A 19,508-nucleotide genomic window follows, 5' to 3' on the forward strand; every position below is an offset into this window, starting at 1 on the left:
AGGGCAGCGCTGGCGGGGGGTGGGGGGTGGGGGGGGGTGTGGGGAGCCCGGTGGTGGCGGTGGCTTTGGCGCAGGCGGCGGTGGCGGCGACCGCGCGTCGGCGAAGGATTCGCGATGACGGCCTGCGGGACCGAAGAGGACTGAGAGGAGGGCGTGTGGGGGGAGCCCTGGCCCACGGGCCTGGTGTGCGGCCGGGGCTGCCAGCTTGTAGTGCCGGGCGGCTGACCCTCTGCTGGTCAGGGGGACCTGCGGCTGGCTGGGAGGCTGCAGAGGGGCAAGGGGCGGCAGGGGTTCGGAGGGAGCCACGCCGGAGCGGCGATGCAAAAGGAGACGCTAGCAAAAGCCAACAGGTATTCCCAGGCGGTCTCCCATCCAAGTACTAACCAGGACAGACCCTGCTTCGCTTCCGAGATCAGACGAGATCTGCTGCGTTCAGGGTGGTATGGCCTTAGGCACTGGGACCCGGCTCCCGGCACTCCAAGAGCCTGCTCCCGACTTGCCTCCTGAGCGCACGCGCCATGCTGCTGGGCCGCTCGGGTGGCGAGCATGTCTGCCCGAGTGCCTCCCGCCCGCTCCCCGCCTCCTCCGGTCGCCGCTGGTGTGGGCGACGGGCTACTCCTGGCCCGCAGCGAGGCCCCTTCGCGCCCCCAAGTGGCTCCACAGGCCTCTGTCACTTCCCTGACTGTGACATATGTCTGGGCGCCCTGGCATCCTGGGACTCCCCACGCCCGGAATGGTTTTTACCACGCCCCCCCTACCCCAACCCCTCTCATCCCCCCCCCCCAGCCCCACAACCGCACACCCCCCTTGCTGCTGTGCTGTCCCCACCACTCAGGGCCACCGAGGGGGTCGCAGGGTCCTCTCAGTCCCCTCCACCCTAGGGACGTGCAACCCAGGCCCTGGCCCTGGCCGGCCCCACCCACTGGCCCAAAGCCAGGGAGAGCCACCCGCGACCAGGGGGCAGCACCTCCAGACTGCCGCCACCCTTCGTCACACAGCCTTCTGTCTGGGCCCTCGCCCCTCATCAGCGACCGGCGTCCCGCCCGATCACTGGTCACTTCACTGGCTACACATCACCTCTCCTGACCCAGGGTGTTGAGAGAGAGGATGAGAGAAGGCCAGAGACGGAGCAAGAGGTAGGCGGAGAGAGACAGACGGGGACTGTGGGGACAGACTTGCAGAGAGCACTTTCCAGGCTCTGGGCCTCGCGTGGAGGGGTGCTGCGTGGGGGCTGCACGGACATCAGCTGTTACCGCTTGGCCATCAGCTGTTGCCAGTTGGCCATTGGCCACTGGCAGAGCTGCGGTGGCCAAGCTAGGAAGCGCGGATGGTGGACTGCAAATTGCAGAGGGGCGCGGACTGCAGTGGGCCGGCTTGGTGGGTCTGTTGGTTGGCAGAGAATCGGCCGGCAGGTTGGGGATCGGGCGGCTCCGGCTTGCCGTGTCTCCAAGCCAGCCGCCCGTGAGACATGGTGCTATGAGCCCCCTATCCGTGGCTCTGTTGGTGTTCCTTCTTGGCCTCGCCAATACCTGGGTTCTTGTGCGGGCAGAGGGACTAGAGTCCCCGCAGGACAGGGACCGACAGACAGAACGGGGGGACAGGGGGACCGGGGGACGGGAGGACCGGGGGACAGGGGACCGGGAGACGGGTGTAAGGGGGGGACAGGGAGAACGGTGGGACTGTAGGAACCCGGGGCGGGGGTACCGGGGGACGGGGTACCAGGAGATGGGGGAAGGGGGGCAGGGGCACAGGGAGACCGTTGGAACTGGGAGAACCGGGGGACGGGGGGTCTGGGAGACGGGGGCATGTGGGACGGGGGGAAGGGGTGACCGGAAGATGGGGGGACGGGAGTACGAGAGGGCCGGGGGGACGGGGGTCTGGGGGATGGGGGGACAAGGGGACCGGGGGACCGGGGGGACAGGGGGACTGGGTACTGGGAGACAGTGGGACCAGGGGACGGGGGGACCGGGAGATGGGGGGACACGGTACCAGGGGAAAGGGAGACCGGGGAATTGGGGGACAGGGAGACTGGGGGACTGGGGGATTGGGGGAATGAGAGGACGGTGGGACTGGCGGACGGTGGGACGGAGGGACCAGGAGACCGGTGGATGGAGGGACAGGAGTACGAGGGTACTGGGGGACGAGGGACATGGGGAGGGGGGGACCGGGAAACGGGGGAATGGGGGACCGTGAGACGGGGGGACCGGGAGATGGGGGACCTGGGGCCGGGGGGACGGGGTGACGGGGGGACCGGGAGACAGAGGGACAGGGGGACTGGAGGGTCGGGGGGACCGGGGGATGGGGGGACCGGGGGACGGGGGGACCGGGGCAACGGAGACGGGGGGGACCGGGGGAACGGCGGATGGGGGGACCAGGGGACCCGCGGACCGGGGGACCGGAGGTTGGGGGGACCGGGGGATAGGGGACCGTGCGACGGGGTGACCAGGGGCATGAATGGACTGGGGGGACGGGGGTACCAGTGGACCGGGAGATGGGGGGACCGGGGGACCGGGGACCGGGGGACGGGGGGACCGGGGGACCGGGGGTTGGGGGACTGGGGGATGAGGGGACCGGGAGATCGGGTACCGGGGAACGGGGCGACTAGGAGACGGGGGACCGCGAGACGGGGGACCGGGGACGGGGTGACCGGGAGATGGGACACCGGGAGACGGGAGACTGTGGGACGGGAGGACCGGAAGACGGGGCGAACGGAGAACTGGGGGATCGGTAGACGGGGGCCAGGGCGATGGGGGAACCGGGGGACTGGGGGACCGGGGGACCAGGGACCGGGGGTTGGGGGTCCAGGGGATGAGGGGACCGGGAGACGTGGGACCTGGGGACCGGGCGACCGGGAGACGGGGGACCGGGAGACGGGGGGATGGGTGTGCGGCCGGACCGGGAGACAGAGGGACAGGGAGATGGGGGGACCGGGGGACCGGGGGAAGGGGGTAACACTGGACGGAGGACCGGGGGACCGGAAGACCGGGCGACCGGGAGACAGGGGACCGGGAGACTGGGGACCGGGAGACGGGGCGACCGGGGAACGGGGGGACCGGTAGAAGGGCGCCTGGGCGCCGGGGGAACCGGGGGACCGGGGGACCAGGAGACGGGGGACCGGGGAACGGGAGACCGGGGGTATGGGGGGACGGGGGGACCAGGCGAAGGAGGGACGGGGGGACGGGGAGACGTTGGGACTGGGGGACCGGGGGACAGGTGGACCGCGAGACGGAGGACCGGGAGACGGGGGAATGTGGGTCGGGGGACCCGGGGAGGGGGGGACCGGGAGACGAGGGAATGGGGGACGGGTGGACCAGGGGCGTGGGGGGACTGGGGGGACGGGGGAGCGGGGGACGGGGGATGGGGCACTGGGGGGACGGGGGCACCGGGGGACGGGTGGACTGGGAGAGGGTGGATGGGGGTACGGGGGAACAGGGGGATCAGGGGACGGGGGGAACAGGGGACGGGGGGGACCGGAATAGGGGGGATGGTGGAACGTGGGGACGGGGGACCCGGGAGACGGGGGACAGGAAGACGGGGAACCGGGGGAACGGAGACAGGGGTGACGGGGAGACGGGGGTACCGGGGGACGGGGGTACTGCGTGGGGCTGCACTGACATCAGCTGTTACCGCTTGGCCTTCAGCTGTTGCCAGTTGGCCATTGGACACCGGCAGAGCTGCGGTGGCCAAGCTAGGAAGCGCGGATGGTGGACTGCAAATTGCAGAGGGGCGCGGACTGCAGTGGGCCGGCTTGGTGGGTCTGTTGGTTGGCAGAGAATCGGCCAGCAGGTGGGGGATCGGGCGGCTCCGGCTTGCCGTGTCTCCAAGCCAGCCGCCCGTGAGACATGGTGCTATGAGCCCCCTATCCGTGGCTCTGTGGGTGTTCCTTCTTGGCCTCGCCAAATCCTGCGTTCTTGTGCGGGCAGAGGGACTAGAGTCACCGCAGGACAGGGACAGACAGACAGAACGGGAGGAGGAGTAAGAGGGAGCGAGATGGAAATATACACGTATATGTACATGTATGTGTCTAGACATACAGAGAGACATGGACAGAGACAGAGAAAGAGGGGGCTGGCACGCGGGGAGAGAGCTCCTGAGCCAGAGCCAGAACCCAACAGGCACGTCACAGAGCCAGACAGACATGGGGTGGGGGAGGGTGGGAGGGACGCACATTCGGGCACACGGACTGGGACAGACGCACTGAGGCTGTGTTGAAGTGGTGGCTTCTCCACCGGAGTGTGGTCGTGCCCGGGGCTGGGCTCCGCCAAGGAGGCATTGCCCTGGCGTTGGCAGTCACCATTGAAGCCCCCGGGGCGGGCCGCCAGGGTCTCCGGAGGGCCAGTGGGCTCTGAGCCCCGCCCAGGGACCCGCCCGCGGGAGGAGAGTGGCAGCCCCCAGGCACCCTGGTTGTGAGGATTGTGTGCCTGCGTGCCTGCTCTTCCCTTGTGGCGGTCTCCCCTGGAGTCGATGGCGCGTGGTGTGTTGGGGTGCTGCTCCCGCCGTCCCCTGGTTTGTCCCGGCTCTTTGTGCCCTTTGTGTCGGGGACACCGTGGCCGGCGGGAAGGGAGGGCTCCTGGCTCTTGTGGGAGACGGGAGGGGACGCGCGGGGGTGTGGGGAGAGGTGCCTGCCCGCGGAGACAGAAGACTCCGGTGGGGCGGGGCGGGTGGGCGTCCCGTTTGCCCGAGGACACGCCGATCCTGTGTCTCGGGGCCCAGGGGCAGGCGCAGGGATGGGCGTCCCCTGGGCTCGGGCCGAGGTGCAAAGGACCGGCACGTCCTGGGATGGAGAGAGCCTGGTGGAAGCCTGCGCCGGCAGGCAGCCCTGGGCTTGGGCGTTGGGGGTTGCGGCGGCGGCAGGGTCGGGGAGCGAGAGGGAGCCCTGCGATGGCGGTGGCGGCGGCGGCGACCTAGACGCGGCTGACTGCTGCAGGCTGACGGCCTGCCTCGGCGAAGAGCACTAAGAAGAGGGAGAGGGGGGGAGCCCTGGCCGACAGGCCTGGTGTGCGGCCGGGGATGCGAGCTTGTAGTGCTGGGCGGCTGTCCCTCCTCTGGCCAGGGGGACCTTCGGCTGGCTGGGCGGCTGCAGGGGTTGCAGAGGGGCAAGGGGCGGCAGGGATTCGGAGGGAGGCACGCCGGGGCGGCGGCGCAAAAGGAGAGGCGAGCAAAAGCCTACAGGTATTCCCAGGCGGTCTCCCATGCAAGTACTAACCAGGCCCCTCCCTGCTTAGCTCCCGAGATCAGAGGAGATCGGGCGCGTTCAGGGTGGTATGGCCGTAGACGCTGGGACCCGGCTCCCGCGCCCCAAGAGCCTGCTCCCGGCCTGTCTCGTGAGCGCCCGCCATGCAGATGAGCCGCTCCGGTGGCGAGCATCGACCCGCGGGCCGGCTCTGCCAGCACCGCGTCCCCCCCCCAGTCCGGCTCCCCGCCTCTTCCTAATGCCCCTGGCGTGGGCGGCGGGCTACTCCTGGCCGACAGCGAGGCCCCTTCGCGCCACCCGGGGCTCCATGGGACACTGCCACTTCCCTGATGGTGCCAGAAGTCGTGGAACTCTGGCATCCTGGGACTCCCCGCACCCAGACCGGCATACAACCCGCCCCCCTACCGCCACCAGGTTTACCCCCAACCGCAGCCCCAAGGCTGGTGGAGGCCTGCACCAGCAGGCAACCCTGGGCCTGGGAGTTGTGGGAGGACCCCGCGGCGGCGGCGGGGGCGGCTGCGGCGGCGGCGGCGGCGGCGGCGGCGGCGGAGGCAGGGGAGGGTGGCGAGGTAGGCGATGGCAACCGCGTGGATGGCGCCAGGGCGGCGATGGCGGCGGCGACAATGGGGGCTTTGACGGTGGGCGCTGGGACACGGGGGCCGATGGCGGCGGCGGTGGCGGCGGGGGCTGGGGAGGGCGTGAGGGCGGTGCTGGCGGCGGAGGCCGGGAGAGCAGAGGCGGGAGACTGAGCGAGTATGGCATTGGTGGCGGCGGGGGCTGGGGCGGGGGCGGGGAAGATGGCGGTGCTGGAGGCGGGGAGAGCAGAGGAGGGAATTGAGGGAGTGCGGCAATGGCGGCAGCGGGGGCGGGGGAGGGCGTGAGGGCGGTGCTGGCGGCGGAGGCCGGGAGAGCAGAGGCGGGAGACTGAGGGAGTATGGCGATGGTGGCTGCGGGGGTCTGGGGCGGGGGCGGGGGAGATGGCGGTGCTGGAGGCGGGGAGAGCGGAGGAGGGAATTGAGGGAGTACGGATATGGCGGCGGCGGGGGCGGGGGTGGGGGAGAGGGCAGCACTGGTGGCGGAGATGGGGAGCGCGGTGCTGGCGGCCGAGGTGGGGAGAGCACAGGAGGGAGTTTGAGGGAGTTTGGCGGTGGCGGCGGCGGGGCGGGGACAGGGGCGGGGGCGAGGGCAGCGCTGGCGGGGGGGGGGGGGGGGGGGGGAGCCCGGTGGTGGCGGTGGCTTTGGCGCAGGCGGCGGTGGCGGCGACCGCGCGTCGGCGAAGGATTCGCGATGACGGCCTGCGGGACCGAAGAGGACTGAGAGGAGGGCGTGTGGGGGGAGCCCTGGCCCACGGGCCTGGTGTGCGGCCGGGGCTGCCAGCTTGTAGTGCCGGGCGGCTGACCCTCTGCTGGTCAGGGGGACCTGCGGCTGGCTGGGAGGCTGCAGAGGGGCAAGGGGCGGCAGGGGTTCGGAGGGAGCCACGCCGGAGCGGCGATGCAAAAGGAGACGCTAGCAAAAGCCAACAGGTATTCCCAGGCGGTCTCCCATCCAAGTACTAACCAGGACAGACCCTGCTTCGCTTCCGAGATCAGAGGAGATCTGCTGCGTTCAGGGTGGTATGGCCTTAGGCACTGGGACCCGGCTCCCGGCACTCCAAGAGCCTGGTCCCGACTTGCCTCCTGAGCGCACGCGCCATGCTGCTGGGCCGCTCGGGTGGCGAGCATGTCTGCCCGAGTGCCTCCCGCCCGCTCCCCGCCTCCTCCGGTCGCCGCTGGTGTGGGCGACGGGCTATTCCTGGCCCGCAGCGAGGCCCCTTCGCGCCCCCCAGTGGCTCCACAGGCCTCTGTCACTTCCCTGACTGTGACATATGTCTGGGCGCCCTGGCATCCTGGGACTCCCCACGCCCGGAATGGCTTTTACCACGCCCCCCTACCCCAACCCCTCTCATCCCCCCCCCCAGCCCCACAACCGCACACCCCCCTTGCTGCTGTGCTGTCCCCACCACTCAGGGCCACCGAGGGGGTCGCAGGGTCCTCTCAGTCCCCTCCACCCTAGGGACGTGCAACCCAGGCCCTGGCCCTGGCCGGCCCCACCCACTGGCCCAAAGCCAGGGAGAGCCACCCGCGACCAGGGGGCAGCACCTCCAGACTGCCGCCACCCTTCGTCACACAGCCTTCTGTCTGGGCCCTCGCCCCTCATCAGCGACCGGCGTCCCGCCCGATCACGGGTCACTTCACTGGCTACACATCACCTCTCCTGACCCAGGGTGTTGAGAGAGAGGATGAGAGAAGGCCAGAGATGGAGCAAGAGGTAGGCGGAGAGAGACAGACGGGGACTGTGGGGACAGACTTGCAGAGAGCACTTTCCAGGCTCTGGGCCTCGCGTGGAGGGGTGCTGCGTGGGGGCTGCACGGACATCAGCTGTTACCGCTTGGACATCAGCTGTTGCCAGTTGGCCATTGGCCACTGGCAGAGCTGCGGTGGCCAAGCTAGGAAGCGCGGATGGTGGACTGCAAATTGCAGAGGGGCGCGGACTGCAGTGGGCCGGCTTGGTGGGTCTGTTGGTTGGCAGAGAATCGGCCAGCAGGTTGGGGATCGGGCGGCTCCGGCTTGCCGTGTCTCCAAGCCAGCCGCCTGTGAGACATGGTGCTATGAGCCCCCTATCCGTGGCTCTGTTGGTATTCCTTCTTGGCCTCGCCAAATCCTGGGTTCTTGTGCGGGCAGAGGGACTAGAGTCCCCGCAGGACAGGGACCGACAGACAGAACGGGGGGACAGGGGGACCGGGGGACGGGAGGACCGGGGGACAGGGGACCGGGAGACGGGTGTAAGGGGGGGGACAGGGAGAACGGTGGGACTGTAGGAACCCGGGGCGGGGGTACCGGGGGACGGGGTACCAGGAGATGGGGGAAGGGGGGCAGGGGGACAGGGAGACCGTTGGAACTGGGAGAACCGGGGGACGGGGGGTCTGGGAGACGGGGGCATGTGGGACGGGGGGAAGGGGTGACCGGAAGATGGGGGGACGGGAGTACGAGAGGGCCGGGGGGACGGGGGGACTGGGGGATGGGGGGACAAGGGGACCGGGGGACCGGGGGACAGGGGGACTGGGTACTGGGAGACAGTGGGACCAGGGGACGGGGGGACCGGGAGATGGGGGGACACGGTACCAGGGGAAAGGGAGACCGGGGAATTGGGGGACAGGGAGACTGGGGGACTGGGGGATTGGGGGAATGAGAGGACGGTGGGACTGGCGGACGGTGGGACGGAGGGACCAGGAGACCGGTGGATGGAGGGACAGGAGTACCAGGGTAGTGGGGGACGAGGGACATGGGGAGGGGGGGACCGGGAAACGGGGGAACGGGGGACCGTGAGACAGGGGGACCGGGAGATGGGGGACCTGGGGCCGGGGGGACCGGGTGACGGGGGACCGGGAGACAGAGGGACAGGGGGACTGGAGGGTCGGGGGGACCGGGGGAAGGGGGGACCGGGGGACGGGGGGACCGGGGCAACGGAGACGGGGGGGACCGGGGGAACGGCGGATGGGGGGACCAGGGGACCCGCGGACCGGGGGACCGGAGGTTGGGGGGACCGGGGGATAGGGGACCGGGTGACGGGGTGACCAGGGGCATGAATGGACTGGGGGGACGGGGGGACCGGGGGACCGGGGGTTGGGGGACTGGGGAATGAGGGGACCGGGAGATCGGGTACCGGGGAACGGGGCGACTAGGAGACGGGGGACCGCGAGACGGGGGACCGGGGACGGGGTGACCGGGAGATGGGACACCGGGAGACGGGAGACTGTGGGACGGGAGGACCGGAAGACGGGGCGAACGGAGAACTGGGGGATCGGTAGACGGGGGCCAGGGCGATGGGGGAACCGGGGGACTGGGGGACCGGGGGACCAGGGACCGGGGGTTGGGGGTCCAGGGGATGAGGGGACCGGGAGACGGGGGACCTGGGGACCGGGCGACCGGGAGACGGGGGACCGGGAGACGGGGGGATGGGTGTGCGGCCGGACCGGGAGATAGAGGGACAGGGAGATGGGGGCACCGGGGGAAGGGGGTAACACTGGACGGAGGACCGGGGGACCGGAAGACCGGGCGACCGGGAGACAGGGGACCGGGAGACTGGGGACTGGGAGACGGGGCGACCGGGGAACGGGGGGACCGGTAGAAGGGCGCCTGGGCGCCGGGGGAACCGGGGGACCGGGGGACCAGGAGACGGGGGACCGGGGAACGGGAGACCGGGGGTATGGGGGGACGGGGGGACCAGGCGAAGGAGGGACGGGGGTACGGGGAGACGTTGGGACTGGGGGACCGGGGGACAGGTGGACCGCGAGACGGAGGACCGGGAGACGGGGGAACGGGGGTCGGGGGACCCGGGGAGGGGGGGACCGGGAGACGAGGGAATGGGGGACGGGTGGACCATGGGCGTGGGGGGACTGGGGGTATAGGGGAGCGGGGGACGGGGGATGGGGCACCGGGGGACGGGTGGACTGGGAGAGGGTGGATGGGGGTACGGGGGAACAGGGGGATCAGGGGACGGGGGGAACAGGGGACGGGGGGGACCGGAATAGGGGGGATGGTGGAACGTGGGGACGGGGGACCCGGGAGACGGGGGACAGGAAGACGGGGAACCAGGGGAACGGAGACAGGGGTGACGGGGAGACGGGGGTACCGGGGGACGGGGGTACTGCGTGGGGCTGCACTGACATCAGCTGTTACCGCTTGGCCTTCAGCTGTTGCCAGTTGGCCATTGGACACCGGCAGAGCTGCGGTGGCCAAGCTAGGAAGCGCGGATGGTGGACTGCAAATTGCAGAGGGGCGCGGACTGCAGTGGGCCGGCTTGGTGGGTCTGTTGGTTGGCAGAGAATCGGCCAGCAGGTGGGGGATCGGGCGGCTCCGGCTTGCCGTGTCTCCAAGCCAGCCGCCCGTGAGACATGGTGCTATGAGCCCCCTATCCGTGGCTCTGTGGGTGTTCCTTCTTGGCCTCGCCAAATCCTGCGTTCTTGTGCGGGCAGAGGGACTAGAGTCCCCGCAGGACAGGGACAGACAGACAGAACGGGAGGAGGAGTAAGAGGGAGCGAGATGGAAATATACACGTATATGTACATGTATGTGTCTAGACATACAGAGAGACATGGACAGAGACAGAGAAAGAGGGGGCTGGCACGCGGGGAGAGAGCTCCTGAGCCAGAGCCAGAACCCAACAGGCACGTCACAGAGCCAGACAGACATGGGGTGGGGGAGGGTGGGAGGGACGCACATTCGGGCACACGGACTGGGACAGACGCACTGAGGCTGTGTTGAAGTGGTGGCTTCTCCACCGGAGTGTGGTCGTGCCCGGGGCTGGGCTCCGCCAAGGAGGCATTGCCCTGGCGTTGGCAGTCACCATTGAAGCCCCCGGGGCGGGCCGCCAGGGTCTCCGGAGGGCCAGTGGGCTCTGAGCCCCGCCCAGGGACCCGCCCGCGGGAGGAGAGTGGCAGCCCCCAGGCACCCTGGTTGTGAGGATTGTGTGCCTGCGTGCCTGCTCTTCCCTTGTGGCGGTCTCCCCTGGAGTCGATGGCGCGTGGTGTGTTGGGGTGCTGCTCCCGCCGTCCCCTGGTTTGTCCCGGCTCTTTGTGCCCTTTGTGTCGGGGACACCGTGGCCGGCGGGAAGGGAGGGCTCCTGGCTCTTGTGGGAGACGGGAGGGGACGCGCGGGGGTGTGGGGAGAGGTGCCTGCCCGCGGAGACAGAAGACTCCGGTGGGGCGGGGCGGGTGGGCGTCCCGTTTGCCCGAGGACACGCCGATCCTGTGTCTCGGGGCCCAGGGGCAGGCGCAGGGATGGGCGTCCCCTGGGCTCGGGCCGAGGTGCAAAGGACCGGCACGTCCTGGGATGGAGAGAGCCTGGTGGAAGCCTGCGCCGGCAGGCAGCCCTGGGCTTGGGCGTTGGGGGTTGCGGCGGCGGCAGGGTCGGGGAGCGAGAGGGAGCCCTGCGATGGCGGTGGCGGCGGCGGCGACCTAGACGCGGCTGACTGCTGCAGGCTGACGGCCTGCCTCGGCGAAGAGCACTAAGAAGAGGGAGAGGGGGGGAGCCCTGGCCGACAGGCCTGGTGTGCGGCCGGGGATGCGAGCTTGTAGTGCTGGGCGGCTGTCCCTCCTCTGGCCAGGGGGACCTTCGGCTGGCTGGGCGGCTGCAGGGGTTGCAGAGGGGCAAGGGGCGGCAGGGATTCGGAGGGAGGCACGCCGGGGCGGCGGCGCAAAAGGAGAGGCGAGCAAAAGCCTACAGGTATTCCCAGGCGGTCTCCCATGCAAGTACTAACCAGGCCCCTCCCTGCTTAGCTCCCGAGATCAGAGGAGATCGGGCGCGTTCAGGGTGGTATGGCCGTAGACGCTGGGACCCGGCTCCCGCGCCCCAAGAGCCTGCTCCCGGCCTGTCTCGTGAGCGCCCGCCATGCAGATGAGCCGCTCCGGTGGCGAGCATCGACCCGCGGGCCGGCTCTGCCAGCACCGCGTCCCCCCCCAGTCCGGCTCCCCGCCTCTTCCTAATGCCCCTGGCGTGGGCGGCGGGCTACTCCTGGCCGACAGCGAGGCCCCTTCGCGCCACCCGGGGCTCCATGGGACACTGCCACTTCCCTGATGGTGCCAGAAGTCGTGGAACTCTGGCATCCTGGGACTCCCCGCACCCAGACCGGCATACAACCCGCCCCCCTACCGCCACCAGGTTTACCCCCAACCGCAGCCCCAAGGCTGGTGGAGGCCTGCACCAGCAGGCAACCCTGGGCCTGGGAGTTGTGGGAGGACCCCGCGGCGGCGGCGGGGGCGGCTGCGGCGGCGGCGGCGGCGGCGGCGGCGGCGGAGGCAGGGGAGGGTGGCGAGGTAGGCGATGGCAACCGCGTGGATGGCGCCAGGGCGGCGATGGCGGCGGCGACAATGGGGGCTTTGACGGTGGGCGCTGGGACACGGGGGCCGATGGCGGCGGCGGTGGCGGCGGGGGCTGGGGAGGGCGTGAGGGCGGTGCTGGCGGCGGAGGCCGGGAGAGCAGAGGCGGGAGACTGAGCGAGTATGGCATTGGTGGCGGCGGGGGCTGGGGCGGGGGCGGGGAAGATGGCGGTGCTGGAGGCGGGGAGAGCAGAGGAGGGAATTGAGGGAGTGCGGCAATGGCGGCAGCGGGGGCGGGGGAGGGGGAGAGGGCGGTGCTGGCGGCGGAGGCCAGGAGAGCAGAGGCGGGAGACTGAGGGAGTATGGCGATGGTGGCTGCGGGGGTCTGGGGCGGGGGCGGGGGAGATGGCGGTGCTGGAGGCGGGGAGAGCGGAGGAGGGAATTGAGGGAGTACGGATATGGCGGCGGCGGGGGCGGGGGTGGGGGAGAGGGCAGCACTGGTGGCGGAGATGGGGAGCGCGGTGCTGGCGGCCGAGGTGGGGAGAGCACAGGAGGGAGTTTGAGGGAGTTTGGCGGTGGCGGCGGCGGGGGCGGGGACAGGGGCGGGGGCGAGGGCAGCGCTGGCGGGGGGGGGGGTGGGGGGGGGGTGTGGGGAGCCCGGTGGTGGCGGTGGCTTTGGCGCAGGCGGCGGTGGCGGCGACCGCGCGTCGGCGAAGGATTCGCGATGACGGCCTGCGGGACCGAAGAGGACTGAGAGGAGGGCGTGTGGGGGGAGCCCTGGCCCACGGGCCTGGTGTGCGGCCGGGGCTGCCAGCTTGTAGTGCCGGGCGGCTGACCCTCTGCTGGTCAGGGGGACCTGCGGCTGGCTGGGAGGCTGCAGAGGGGCAAGGGGCGGCAGGGGTTCGGAGGGAGCCACGCCGGAGCGGCGATGCAAAAGGAGACGCTAGCAAAAGCCAACAGGTATTCCCAGGCGGTCTCCCATCCAAGTACTAACCAGGACAGACCCTGCTTCGCTTCCGAGATCAGACGAGATCTGCTGCGTTCAGGGTGGTATGGCCTTAGGCACTGGGACCCGGCTCCCGGCACTCCAAGAGCCTGCTCCCGACTTGCCTCCTGAGCGCACGCGCCATGCTGCTGGGCCGCTCGGGTGGCGAGCATGTCTGCCCGAGTGCCTCCCGCCCGCTCCCCGCCTCCTCCGGTCGCCGCTGGTGTGGGCGACGGGCTACTTCTGGCCCGCAGCGAGGCCCCTTCGCGCCCCCCAGTGGCTCCACAGGCCTCTGTCACTTCCCTGACTGTGACATATGTCTGGGCGCCCTGGCATCCTGGGACTCCCCACGCCCGGAATGGCTTTTACCACGCCCCCCTACCCCAACCCCTCTCATCCCCGCCCCCAGCCCCACAACCGCACACCCCCCTTGCTGCTGTGCTGTCCCCACCACTCAGGGCCACCGAGGGGGTCGCAGGGTCCTCTCAGTCCCCTCCACCCTAGGGACGTGCAACCCAGGCCCTGGCCCTGGCCGGCCCCACCCACTGGCCCAAAGCCAGGGAGAGCCACCCGAGACCAGAGGGCAGCACCTCCAGACTGCCGCCACCCTTCGTCACACAGCCTTCTGTCTGGGCCCTCGCCCCTCATCAGCGACCGGCGTCCCGCCCGATCACTGGTCACTTCACTGGCTACACATCACCTCTCCTGACCCAGGGTGTTGAGAGAGAGGATGAGAGAAGGCCAGAGACGGAGCAAGAGGTAGGCGGAGAGAGACAGACGGGGACTGTGGGGACAGACTTGCAGAGAGCACTTTCCAGGCTCTGGGCCTCGCGTGGAGGGGTGCTGCGTGGGGGCTGCACGGACATCAGCTGTTACCGCTTGGCCATCAGCTGTTGCCAGTTGGCCATTGGCCACTGGCAGAGCTGCGGTGGCCAAGCTAGGAAGCGCGGATGGTGGACTGCAAATTGCAGAGGGGCGCGGACTGCAGTGGGCCGGCTTGGTGGGTCTGTTGGTTGGCAGAGAATCGGCCGGCAGGTTGGGGATCGGGCGGCTCCGGCTTGCCGTGTCTCCAAGCCAGCTGCCCGTGAGACATGGTGCTATGAGCCCCCTATCCGTGGCTCTGTTGGTGTTCCTTCTTGGCCTCGCCAAATCCTGGGTTCTTGTGCGGGCAGAGGGACTAGAGTCCCCGCAGGACAGGGACCGACAGACAGAACGGGGGGACAGGGGGACCGGGGGACGGGAGGACCGGGGGACAGGGGACCGGGAGACGGGTGTAAGGGGGGGGACAGGGAGAACGGTGGGACTGTAGGAACCCGGGGCGGGGGTACCGGGGGACGGGGTACCAGGAGATGGGGGAAGGGGGGCAGGGGGACAGGGAGACCGTTGGAACTGGGAGAACCGGGGGACAGGGGGTCTGGGAGACGGGGGCATGTGGGACGGGGGGAAGGGGTGACCGGAAGATGGGGGGACGGGAGTACGAGAGGGCCGGGGGGACGGGGGGACTGGGGGATGGGGAGACAAGGGGACCGGGGGACCGGGGGGACAGGGGGACTGGGTACTGGGAGACAGTGGGACCAGGGGACGGGGGGACCGGGAGATGGGGGGACACGGTACCAGGGGAAAGGGAGACCGGGGAATTGGGGGACAGGGAGACTGGGGGACTGGGGGATTGGGGGAATGAGAGGACGTTGGGACTGGCGGACGGTGGGACGGAGGGACCAGGAGACCGGTGGATGGAGGGACAGGAGTACCAGGGTACTGGGGGACGAGGGACATGGGGAGGGGGGGACCGGGAAACGGGGGAACGGGGGACCGTGAGACGGGGGGACCGGGAGATGGGGACCTGGGGCCGGGGGGACGGGGTGACGGGGGGACCGGGAGACAGAGGGACAGGGGGACTGGAGGGTCGGGGGGACCGGGGGACGGGGGGACCGGGGGACCGGGGGACCGGGGCAACGGAGACAGGGGGGACCGGGGGAACGGCGGATGAGGGGACCAGGGGACCCGCGGACCGGGGGACCGGAGGTTGGGGGGACCGGGGGATAGGGGACCGGGCGACGGGGTGACCAGGGGCATGAATGGACTGGGGGGACGGGGGTACCAGTGGACCGGGAGATGGGGGGACCGAGGGACCGGGGACCGGGGGACGGGGGGACCGGGGGACCGGGGGTTGGGGGACTGGGGGATGAGGGGACCGGGAGATCGGGTACCGGGGAACGGGGCGACTAGGAGACGGGGGACCGCGAGACGGGGGACCGGGGACGGGGTGACCGGGAGATGGGACACCGGGAGACGGGAGACTGTGGGACGGGAGGACCGGAAGACGGGGCGAACGGAGAACTGGGGGATCGGTAGACGGGGGCCAGGGCGATGGGGGAACCGGGGGACTGGGGGACCGGGGGACCAGGGACCGGGGGTTGGGGGTCCAGGGGATGAGGGGACCGGGAGACGGGGGACCTGGGGACCGGGCGACCGGGAGACGGGGGACCGGGAGACGGGGGGATGGGTGTGCCGCCGGACCGGGAGACAGAGGGACAGGGAGATGGGGGGACCGGGGGACCGGGGAAGGGGGTAACACTGGACGGAGGACCGGGGGACCGGAAGACCGGGCGACCGGGAGACAGGGGACCGGGAGACTGGGGACCGGGAGACGGGGCGACCGGGGAACGGGGGGACCAGTAGAAGGGCGCCTGGGCGCCGGGGGAACCGGGGGACCGGGGGACCAGGAGACGGGGGACCGGGGAACGGGAGACCGGGGGTATGGGGGGACGGGGGGACCAGGCGAAGGAGGGACGGGGGGACGGGGAGACGTTGGGACTGGGGGACCGGGGGACAGGTGGACCGCGAGACGGAGGACCGGGAGACGGGGGAACGGGGGTCGGGGGACCCGGGGAGGGGGGGACCGGGAGACGAGGGAATGGGGGACGGGTGGACCAGGGGCGTGGGGGGACTGGGGGGACGGGGGAGCGGGGGACGGGGGATGGGGCACTGGGGGGACGGGGGCACCGGGGGACGGGTGGACTGGGAGAGGGTGGATGGGGGTACGGGGGAACAGGGGGATCAGGGGACGGGGGGAACAGGGGACGGGGGGGACCGGAATAGGGGGGATGGTGGAACGTGGGGACGGGGAGACCCGGGAGACGGGGGACAGGAAGACGGGGAACCGGGGGAACGGAGACAGGGGTGACGGGGAGACGGGGGTACCGGGGGACGGGGGTACTGCGTGGGGCTGCACTGACATCAGCTGTTACCGCTTGGCCTTCAGCTGTTGCCAGTTGGCCATTGGACACCGGCAGAGCTGCGGTGGCCAAGCTAGGAAGCGCGGATGGTGGACTGCAAATTGCAGAGGGGCGCGGACTGCAGTGGGCCGGCTTGGTGGGTCTGTTGGTTGGCAGAGAATCGGCCAGCAGGTGGGGGATCGGGCGGCTCCGGCTTGCCGTGTCTCCAAGCCAGCCGCCCGTGAGACATGGTGCTATGAGCCCCCTATCCGTGGCTCTGTGGGTGTTCCTTCTTGGCCTCGCCAAATCCTGCGTTCTTGTGCGGGCAGAGGGACTAGAGTCCCCGCAGGACAGGGACAGACAGACAGAACGGGAGGAGGAGTAAGAGGGAGCGAGATGGAAATATACACGTATATGTACATGTATGTGTCTAGACATACAGAGAGACATGGACAGAGACAGAGAAAGAGGGGGCAGGCAGGCGGGGAGAGAGCTCCTGAGCCAGAGCCAGAACCCAACAGGCACGTCACAGAGCCAGACAGACATGGGGTGGGGGAGGGTGGGAGGGACGCACATTCGGGCACACGGACTGGGACAGACGCACTGAGGCTGTGTTGAAGTGGTGGCTTCTCCACCGGAGTGTGGTCGTGCCCGGGGCTGGGCTCCGCCAAGGAGGCATTGCCCTGGCGTTGGCAGTCACCATTGAAGCCCCCGGGGCGGGCCGCCAGGGTCTCCGGAGAGCCAGTGGGCTCTGAGCCCCGCCCAGGGACCCGCCCGCGGGAGGAGAGTGGCAGCCCCCAGGCACCCTGGATGTGAGGATTGTGTGCCTGCGTGCCTGCTCTTCCCTTGTGGCGGTCTCCCCTGGAGTCGATGGCGCGTGGTGTGTTGGGTTGCTGCTCCCGCCGTCCCCTGGTTTGTCCCGGCTCTTTGTGCCCTTTGTGTCGGGGACACCGTGGCCGGCGGGAAGGGAGGGCTCCTGGCTCTTGTGGGAGACGGGAGGGGACGCGCGGGGGTGTGGGGAGAGGTGCCTGCCCGCGGAGACAGAAGACTCCGGTGGGGCGGGGTGGGTGGGCGTCCCGTTTGCCCGAGGACACGCCGATCCTGTGTCTCGGGGCCCAGGGGCAGGCGCAGGGATGGGCGTCCCCTGGGCTCGGGCCGAGGTGCAAAGGACCGGCACGTCCTGGGATGGAGAGAGCCTGGTGGAAGCCTGCGCCGGCAGGCAGCCCTGGGCTTGGGCGTTGGGGGTTGCGGCGGCGGCAGGGTCGGGGAGCGAGAGGGAGCCCTGCGATGGCGGTGGCGGCGGCGGGCGACCTAGACGCGGCTGACTGCTGCAGGCTGACGGCCTGCCTCGGCGAAGAGCACTAAGAAGAGGGAGAGGGGGGAGCCCTGGCCGACAGGCCTGGTGTGCGGCCGGGGATGCGAGCTTGTAGTGCTGGGCGGCTGTCCCTCCTCTGGCCAGGGGGACCTTCGGCTGGCTGGGCGGCTGCAGGGGTTGCAGAGGGGCAAGGGGCGGCAGGGATTCGGAGGGAGGCACGCCGGGGCGGCGGCGGCGCAAAAGGAGAGGCGAGCAAAAGCCTACAGGTATTCCCAGGCGGTCTCCCATGCAAGTACTAACCAGGCCCCTCCCTGCTTAGCTCCCGAGATCAGAGGAGATCGGGCGCGTTCAGGGTGGTATGGCCGTAGACGCTGGGACCCGGCTCCCGCGCCCCAAGAGCCTGCTCCCGGCCTGTCTCGTGAGCGCCCGCCATGCAGATGAGCCGCTCCGGTGGCGAGCATCGACCCGCGGGCCGGCTCTGCCAGCACCGCGTCCCCCCCCAGTCCGGCTCCCCGCCTCTTCCTAATGCCCCTGGCGTGGGCGGCGGGCTACTCCTGGCCGACAGCGAGGCCCCTTCGCGCCACCCAGGGCTCCATGGGACACTGCCACTTCCCTGATGGTGCCAGAAGTCGTGGAACTCTGGCATCCTGGGACTCCCCGCACCCAGACCGGCATACAACCCGCCCCCCTACCGCCACCAGGTTTACCCCCAACCGCAGCCCCAAGGCTGGTGGAGGCCTGCACCAGCAGGCAACCCTGGGCCTGGGAGTTGTGGGAGGACCCCGCGGCGGCGGCGGGGGCGGCTGCGGCGGCGGCGGCGGCGGCGGCGGCGGAGGCAGGGGAGGGTGGCGAGGTAGGCGATGGCAACCGCGTGGATGGCGCCAGGGCGGCAATGGCGGCGGCGAAAATGGGGGCTTTGACGGTGGGCGCTGGGACACGGGGGCCGATGGCGGCGGCGGTGGCGGCGGGGGCTGGGGAGGGCGTGAGGGCGGTGCTGGCGGCGGAGGCCGGGAGAGCAGAGGCGGGAGACTGAGCGAGTATGGCATTGGTGGCGGCGGGGGCTGGGGCGGGGGCGGGGAAGATGGCGGTGCTGGAGGCGGGGAGAGCAGAGGAGGGAATTGAGGGAGTGCGGCAATGGCGGCAGCGGGGGCGGGGGAGGGCGTGAGGGCGGTGCTGGCGGCGGAGATGGGGAGCACGGTGCTGGCGGCCGAGGTGGGGAGAGCACAGGAGGGAGTTTGAGAGAGTTTGGCGGTGGCGGCGGCGGGGGCGGGGACAGGGGCGGGGGCGAGGGCAGCGCTGGCGGGGGGGGGGGGGGGGGGGTGTGGGGAGCCCGGTGGTGGCGGTGGCTTTGGCGCAGGCGGCGGTGGCGGCGACCGCGCGTCGGCGAAGGATTCGCGATGACGGCCTGCGGGACCGAAGAGGACTGAGAGGAGGGCGTGTGGGGGGAGCCCTGGCCCACGGGCCTGGTGTGCGGCCGGGGCTGCCAGCTTGTAGTGCCGGGCGGCTGACCCTCTGCTGGTCAGGGGCACCTGCGTCTGGCTGGGAGGCTGCAGAGGGGCAAGGGGCGGCAGGGGTTCGGAGGGAGACACGCCGGAGCGGCGATGCAAAAGGAGACGCTAGCAAAAGCCAACAGGTATTCCCAGGCGGTCTCCCATCCAAGTACTAACCAGGACAGACCCTGCTTCGCTTCCGAGATCAGACGAGATCTGCTGCGTTCAGGGTGGTATGGCCTTAGGCACTGGGACCCGGCTCCCGGCACTCCAAGAGCCTGCTCCCGACTTGCCTCCTGAGCGCACGCGCCATGCTGCTGGGCCGCTCGGGTGGCGAGCATGTCTGCCCGAGTGCCTCCCGCCCGCTCCCCGCCTCCTCCGGTCGCCGCTGGTGTGGGCGACGGGCTACTATTGGCCCGCAGCGAGGCCCCTTCGCGCCCCCCAGTGGCT

General features: G+C 70.8%; 6 pseudogenes; all 6 read right to left on the bottom strand.

Annotated features, from left to right (window-relative positions):
- Positions 1–334: 334 nt before the first annotated feature.
- On the bottom strand, positions 335–454 carry LOC148757119 (5S ribosomal RNA; annotated as a pseudogene).
- Positions 455–5,156: 4,702 nt separating this feature from the next.
- LOC148757120 (5S ribosomal RNA) lies at positions 5,157–5,276 on the bottom strand (annotated as a pseudogene).
- Positions 5,277–11,441: 6,165 nt separating this feature from the next.
- Positions 11,442–11,561, bottom strand: LOC148757121 (5S ribosomal RNA; annotated as a pseudogene).
- Positions 11,562–12,994: 1,433 nt separating this feature from the next.
- Positions 12,995–13,114, bottom strand: LOC148757122 (5S ribosomal RNA; annotated as a pseudogene).
- A 4,704-nt stretch (positions 13,115–17,818) lies between these two features.
- Positions 17,819–17,938, bottom strand: LOC148757123 (5S ribosomal RNA; annotated as a pseudogene).
- A 1,247-nt stretch (positions 17,939–19,185) lies between these two features.
- Positions 19,186–19,305, bottom strand: LOC148757124 (5S ribosomal RNA; annotated as a pseudogene).
- Positions 19,306–19,508: the final 203 nt, after the last annotated feature.

Source organism: Rhinolophus sinicus, chromosome 9 (assembly GCF_057876585.1).
Source record: "Rhinolophus sinicus isolate RSI-liver-muscle chromosome 9, RSI-T2T, whole genome shotgun sequence".
Taxonomy (NCBI): domain Eukaryota; kingdom Metazoa; phylum Chordata; class Mammalia; order Chiroptera; family Rhinolophidae; genus Rhinolophus; species Rhinolophus sinicus.